The sequence below is a fragment of the Papaver somniferum genome, chromosome 8 (genome assembly GCF_003573695.1).
Source record: "Papaver somniferum cultivar HN1 chromosome 8, ASM357369v1, whole genome shotgun sequence".
Lineage (NCBI taxonomy): Eukaryota > Viridiplantae > Streptophyta > Magnoliopsida > Ranunculales > Papaveraceae > Papaver > Papaver somniferum.
Window position 1 is genome coordinate 117,359,863 of NC_039365.1, and position 7,741 is coordinate 117,367,603.

At 39.8% G+C, this 7,741-nt stretch overlaps 1 long non-coding RNA gene across 2 annotated transcripts; it reads left to right on the forward strand.

Annotated features, from left to right (window-relative positions):
* Nucleotides 1-3,226: 3,226 nt before the first annotated feature.
* Nucleotides 3,227-5,398, forward strand: LOC113301400. 2 transcript variants are annotated; one of them, XR_003336268.1, is made up of 7 exons: nucleotides 3,227-3,421; nucleotides 3,575-3,733; nucleotides 3,994-4,137; nucleotides 4,258-4,341; nucleotides 4,436-4,798; nucleotides 4,914-5,063; nucleotides 5,311-5,398. It is a non-coding gene; the product is annotated as an uncharacterized LOC113301400 (long non-coding RNA). The 2 variants fall into 2 exon arrangements; XR_003336267.1 differs by having other exon boundaries at nucleotides 5,235-5,380.
* The last annotated feature ends 2,343 nt before the right edge of the window (nucleotides 5,399-7,741 follow it).

Below are 7,741 nucleotides of genomic sequence, written 5' to 3' on the forward strand. Positions count from 1 at the left end.
CGCTGGCTGCTAAATGAAGGTTTGCAACAATCAACGGCTACCCTTCCATCTGAGATGTAGATCTCAGCCGTCCAAGTTTTCCACCTAACGCATGGAAACTTCCGGCCCAAGGCCAAATATCACGGCTTTGCCAAAACCCTAATTTTGGCCGCGCCTAAAATATGCCAAAGCCATGCCGGCCCTACCACATGTCGCTGGCTGCCAAACGAAGGGTTGCAACAATCAACGGATCTAAGATGCAGATCTCAGCCGTCCAAGTTCGCCACCTAACGCATGGAAACTTCCAGCCCAAGGCTAAACATCACGGTTTTTCCAAAACCCTAATTTTGGTCGCGCCTAAAATATGCCAAAGCTATGCCGGCCCTACCACATGCCGCTGGATGCCAAACGAAGGGCTACAACAATCAACGACTACCCTTCCATCTGAGATGCAGATCTCAGCCGTCCAAGTTCGCCACCTAACGCATGGCAACTTCTGGCCCAAGGAAAAATATCACGGTTTTGCCAAAACCCTAATTTTTCCCGCGCCTAAAATATGCCAAAGCCATGTCGGCCCTACCACATACCGCTGGCTGCCAAACGAAGGGTTGCAAAAATCAACGACTACCCTTCCATCTGAGATGCAGATCTCAGCCGTCCAAGTTCGCCACCTAACGCATGGCAACTTCCGGCCCAAGGCCAAACATCACGGTTTTGCCAAAACCCTAATTTTGGCCGCGCCTAAAAGATGCCAAAGCCATGCCGACCCTACCACATGCCGATGGATGCCAAAAGAAGGGTTGAAACAATCAACGGCCACCCTTCCTCCTGAGATTCAGCCGTACAAGCTTGCCACCGAACGCATGGCAACTTTTGGCCCAATGTCAAGCACTAATTTTGGCAGCACCTAAACTATGCCAAAACCCTAGTTCTGACCGCGCCTAAACTACGCCAAAATCCTAGCTCGGCCGTGCCTAAACCATTCCACTAGCTGCAAACGAAGGGTTGCAACAATCAATGGCCACCCTTCCTCCTGAGATACGAATCTCAGCCATACAAACTTGCCACCAAACGATTTGTGGCAATCTCTTGGCCACGACGCCAAAACTCTAATTTGGTCGTGCCAAGAGCATGCAAGCGCTGCAACCATGCATCTGGTTGCCAAACGAAGGGTTGCAACAATCTACGGCTACCCTTCCTCCTGAGATGCAGATCTCATCCGTACAAACCTGCTGCCAAACGACTCGTGGCAATGTCTTGGCTGCGATGCTAACTCTTGGTCAAGACACCAACCTGGATACGATGCCTATTCTTTGGTCACGACACCAACTTGGCTACAAACGCAAAATCCTTTGGCCACGCCACACGTAGCAACATGCTACACGTTTTCCACGAAAACACTTGAGACATCAAAACATGTCACAAACTGGAGGATGCTCATCAGGGTATTGGTTCGGAGATTTACATCGTGCGGCGTACACTACGCCCGTTACAGGAAAGTGTCATAAGGGCGAGGCGGTTAGTAAATACAAGAATTAATGGTGAAACGTTTCCTTCATTATGGAAACATCAATTCCAGGAGTTACCCGTTACCATTTTCTTCCATTTACTCAACCATTTCCACTTCTTACGAGACCAGGGTACGTTTCGTTGCGACTTGTATAAAGGGGTCTCACCTATTTCCACCAAAGACAAGTTTTGGTCAGGAGAATACAACACTCAGAAATCACTTGTTTGCTTTCCCATCTGTTAGCTTTCCACTTTCTGATACAAGTCGTCAAACAACTACTCTTCCCAAATCAACTATTCTGGTCTCAACACTCTCTTCGCTTCCCTCCCTAGACCAACCCTTCTCCTTCACTTTGTGACCGAAGCAAGTCTGGTTTCTTGGTTTAGGCCGGATTTGTACAGATTGATCTCTCGAATCAAAATACTCCCTTGCAGTACATTGTTTAGAGTTTAGACTCGGTTCTCACCCACACACTCGAAATTACCAAAACCGGCAGAAACTGTTTTCACCCTCAAACAGGTACGAAAGACCAATGTTCAAGGATCAATCAATTTCAATCAATAACCAAAGGTTGGATTTACCAATTGATCGATTCAATGCACAACCTGTGATATTTGAATTATATAACAAAATATAATGCGGAAAATAAATAACACAGACACCACAAGTTTTGTTAACGAGAAAACCGCTAATGCATAAAAAACCCGGGACTTAGTCCATATTTGAGCACCACACAGTATTAAGCCGCTACAGACACTAGCCTACTACCAATGAACTTCGGACTGGAATGTAGTTGAAACCTAATCAATCTCACACTGATTCAAGGTACAGTCATGCTCCTTACGTCTATGATCCCAGCAGGATACTACGCACTTGATTCCCTTAGTTGATCTCACCCACAACTAAGAGTTGCTACGACCCAAATTCGAAGACTTTGGAAACAAATCTGTATCATACAGAAAAGTCTATTGAATAGATAAATATGTCTCCCACAGATAAACCTACGATTTTTGTTCCGTATTTTGATAAATCAAGGTGAACAAGAACCAATTGATAATCCGTACTTATATTCCCGAAGAACAACCTAGTATTATCAATCACCTCATAATAATCTTAATCGATTAACGAAACAAGATATTGTGGAATCACAAACGATGAGACGAAGGTGTTTGTGACTACTTTTCAATCTTGCCTATCCACTACACCAAATTCAAGGATTAGTAACTAGAAGTCGCAACGGGGAGACTCAGTTGCAAATTTTTTGCAACAGTTTAATTCAGTTACAAAACTCGCAACTGTTTGAACTTCAAACAATTCGCAACTAAATAGAGTTGTATGCGTGCGCTCGTGTATGTGGCTTCCTACACTTTCAATCTGACTCGGTTTCACCCTATTCAGATATTCAGAGTCAGCTTAAAAATTGACCGACTCAATAAGATTATGGAGAACACTTTGTTCTCTTCTCTCTTCCTCTCTCATTTTCTCCACCAGAATTTTTTTTTCTCTCATCTGATAAGATCTTATAAGAAATCAGAACTTTGTAAACTTAGAAAACTTCTGCTCCTCTCTCGTTCTCATCTCTACGAGAAAAATTTTCCCTCATCTGATTAAGAAATCATAACTTTGTATACCTAGAAAACCCTTTTCGGTAATAAGTGCTAATTTCTTTCCTAATTTATTAAACCCTAGAAAATTACTCTGATTATCTACACATTTGAGATTCAAGAAGAAGATTCAGCTAGATCCTTACCTGTAAATCTGATATCTGATTTCAATATTGGGTTTTTGGATTTGTAATTGTGTTTAGTTTTTATTTCTAACTGTCAATTGTGCTGAGGTAGAGACTTGATTGCTCAAGCTCAATCTGGTATTGGAAAAAAGTTCTTTGATTGCTCTTACTGTTTGTCAAATCGTTGATTCTTCTAATCGAGAGTAAGTTCTGAAAAACTCAAACCCTTTGTTTTTAGTTTGATTTTGTAATCTTTGATTTCTTCTAATCGTTGTATTATAATGTTACGGAGGAGTACCCAGAGGAGGAAGTGATTGAGAAGATCATATCTAATAATAGTGGAGAGCATTTTGCAGAAACCAGTTCAAGAGCATGGAAAATGAGAAGTCCTTGAAACTGTTATGGGGATTAAAGATAGGCATGAGGCTGCTAAAGAGATTGAAAGGAGTCTATTGGGGCATTACCAGGCCAAGGTTTGTCAGAGAAGCAACAGAAAATGTATGTGTATGGGTTTGGTATTACTTCTCATCCTTATCCTTGTGACTGTTATCCCCATTGTCACCAATTTCAAGAGCTCTTAGGAATCTACTTGTACTACTGTATAAATGAAAAGAAAAGAAGATTTGTAGTGTTTATGTATAATTCTTTTCCAGTAATTCAGTTTTTGGTTTTCTTACTTAGTTGGAGTTGTGATCAAGCTTCATTATAAGAATTAGAAGTGTTCTTTTGAATATTTTTTCTGAGGGATTGTATAAACATAAACTTGTGATTGCAGTGGAGTTGTCTGCTACTTTGTGCTGCGCTGCTCCTGTATGGATCCAAAACAACAATATCTCAGTGTGGATGTTAATGGCTGGAGGTGCCACATCAGAACTTGGGTTATGGATGTTTGATTTGTCTGTCACGCAAACAAGTGCAGGTAGTTTAGCTTATTCTAATGAAGCTTCCATGCTTCAGCGTCTTATGTCTTACTCCGCCCATATTTTTTAAAGTCGTTTTACACTGTAAATATTATGACGGGATCAAGTTCCTGATTCAGATCGTCACTTCGTTGGAGGAGTACAGAACTCACTGCAGTACTATTCAATTTATTGCCATACTTTATGAGTATACAAAACCGAAGGTATTAACTGGAGTTGAAGGAGATACTGAGATAATTGTTATTGCTAGTTGAAGCTAGAATGTTTGAGCTAATGGGTTGTCATGGTTGTTTGCAGCTCAGGTTAAAATGTAGAGCGAGTGGTCAGTTTTGTGTGTATGATGCAGTTGGAAGGAGCTTGATTGAGTCCTAAATCAGGTGATACTGAGATTAGCAGAAGGAGAAGCTTGTTGGTAATGGAAGATAAAGTGTGTATGTTGATGTTGCAGTTGAGATTTGTTGATGTGTAGAGTGTATGGATGAAATATCACACCAAGATCTTGCACAAGATGAGCTTAACACTGTCTTAGCTGCTGTTGTTCAGGGTGTGACACTTGGTAATCATGGTGTTAAACCAGAGAATGCTATTGAACTTGGATAGGATAATGCTATTGCTAAAAGAGGTCGAGGTCGTCCACCAACCCCAACTACAGCTGATAAGGTATACCCCTGCTTACTTACTAGTATCCTATCAGTGGACAATTAGACAACTTATCAGTCATCAAAGTCATGTTTCTCAAGAAGAGCTTAACACTGTCCTAACTGCTGTTGTTCAGGGTATGACACTTGGTAATAATGGTGTTAAACTTGATATGGAGAATGCTATTGAACTTGAACAGGACAATGCTATTGCTGAAAGAGGTCGAGGTCGTCCACCAAAAAATAATTCAGGAAGAACAGGGAGGCCTCCGACTAACGCTGATAAGGTACACCCCTACTTATCTAAACTACTAGTATACTATCAGTGAGTATTAACTGTGCTTAGAAAGAATATACTGGAAAATCATCTGCACAATTAGACAACTTATCAGTAAAGAGAAAAGTCCCTTGAGGTTTGTTGAAATTGTATTTTGAAGTCCTAATTCTTGACTATGTAGATTTACTCAGAGTACTATAAGATTTTAGAGAAGTCTGATTATCTAACGGGAGAGACTGTTCGTGACAAATGGTTAGGGAAGCTTCTTCAAGGTATTGAATATGTTTGTGATTCCAAGGACTATGGGAAAGATGAACACAAAGAAAAATATGGATCTTTGTCACATGAGAAGGTAGGCAGTAAGTACTCTCATGATCTTGATATTGGGTACTCTGTTTCTAATGCTTCTCTTACTGACTATACCTTTTTTCATAAAATTGTACAGGAAACTGCCCTCTGGCCGGATGTTGATGTTACAGCCATAGTTGCTCTTGAGAAGGCCTCTCACGATGCTTTCAGTGGCGATTCTGAAAAATATATAAAGATTGTGCGCCAGTTGCTTTCAGCGGCGATTCTGAAAAATATATAAAGATTGTCTGCTTTAGGTGTTGTTGTTAATTTAAGTGATGTTGTTAATTTGTGGTTTGGTACTTTACCAGGAACTTTACCAGGCATCAAATGAAAAAAGGGAAACAAGAATTGGATTCTTCAACCTCGCAAACAAAGAGAAACACTTCAACCGAAGGGTAAGTTATTGTGACCTCATCTTAGGTGGATTGGATGCAACTAATGCTTAGAGCTTCCTGTTCCTTTGTTTTATGTGGTAGGTGGGAAAGTGTTTCAGTGAAAAATTCTGACCTAGCTGGTAAGTCTAGGGACGGTAATAACAAATACAAGGACAGTAGCAGTAAGGGAAGCAAGTCCAGCGATGAGATATCTACCAAAGCCAAGTTAAATGCATATGATATCAGTATTTGTGCTGCAAAAAAGTTCTTTAATTTTGTTCTGATTATGATTCATTCTTTGTTGTGCTTTTGGCTAGTAGTATATTAAGTAGTAACTTGCACTTTGAAATTATTTTGTTGACAGGGATGAGTATTATGCATGAGGACTGCATCAGATATCTAAGTCTGAGCTTTCTAAATAGCAACTGCAAACTAGTAAGAGATTTTACTTGGATAGTAAAACCTTTGTTTCCTTGTGTTCACAGGAAAGTATGCTTGATTAGTAGATGGCTGGCTCTCTTGGTCAATACATCTGCGAGTCCTTCTGCCAGTCCAGGTTCACCAATGGTTGCATGTTTTAATTCGTTTTGAAACTGAATTGTTTTATTTACTTATATTTTTTGGCAGTTTCTTAATAAGAATGTATACTTTCAGATTTCTATAGGTTATGTAATTGTTTTCACATTTGGAAGAGATTGTAGTTTGTTGAGCTCTATAAAATGAAGTGTTAATAATGTTCATTCAATTTCAAAAATAAAATAAATTGTTAGATTAATTTGAGTTTCAAATGTACAGGGTCACTTGATTTCCAAATGAACAGGGTAACTTGATTTTGTTCAGGGAGCTCTAATTGTAGCCCGGTTTTGACCGGTCAAAACCCTGGTTGTGGCCAGTCAGAACCACTATTTTTTTGATGTTGCAAAAATAATCGCAACTGCAGCACCTGTTGCGACCTCTTAATTTCGCAACTGTTGCACACTGTTGCGACCTCCAAATTTCGCAACTGTTCAAACAGTTGCGACAAAGTTATGTTGCAACAGTTTTCAACTGTTGCGACCGAAAACTCGCAAAAGCTTACAAGCCGTTGCGAAAATTGCAACATCGACTTTCGTATAAGATTAAAACTGTTGCAACCCTGCTTTGCAACTGAAGTATACCGTTGCTGATCATTAAAAATGGTGTAGTGATCGGAGATAAAATCCCGAGCAAATCTTAAAGAAGATAGTACTCAATCACGATAGAAAACAACAAGATCAGAACACGCAACTACAGAGAAAATAGTTGGGTCTGGCTTCACAATCCCAATGAAGTCTTCAAGTCGTTAACCTACAGGGTTTCGTGAAAAACCTAAGGTTAAAGGAGAACCGACTCTAGCTTATGCAACTAGTATCACACAGGAGGTGTGGGGATTAGGTTTCCCAGTTGATAGAGTTCTCCTTTATATAGATTTCAAATTAGGGTTTGCAGTCTAAGTTACCTTGGTAATAAAGCATTCAATATATTCACCGTTAGATGAAAAACCTGATTAGATTCAAGCTAATATCTTTCAACCGTTAGATCGAACTTAGCTTCTTATACACAAATGAAATGTACCTTCATTTAGGTTTGAGTAACCGTATCTAAACGTGTACACTTAGTCGGTTCAACAATAGCTAACCAGTGGTTATCTATATGAGCACTTTCATATCAACCTTATTCATCTCACCATAACTAGTTCAAATAACTCAAATGAAACTAGTTAGAGAGTTGTTCAATTGCTTAGATCTCATAGAAGTATACAAGACACAATTGAAGCAAAATCGATTTTGATTCACTCGAATGAATTCATGAACATCATAGACACGGTTTGCAAAAGACTGCATTCCTTATTATATAAATGTTTTAGTTCATGAACAAACCGATTTTAGAAAGTAACCCACTTAAGTATGCAAACAGGTACGCATACCTAAGTAGCCGGACCGAG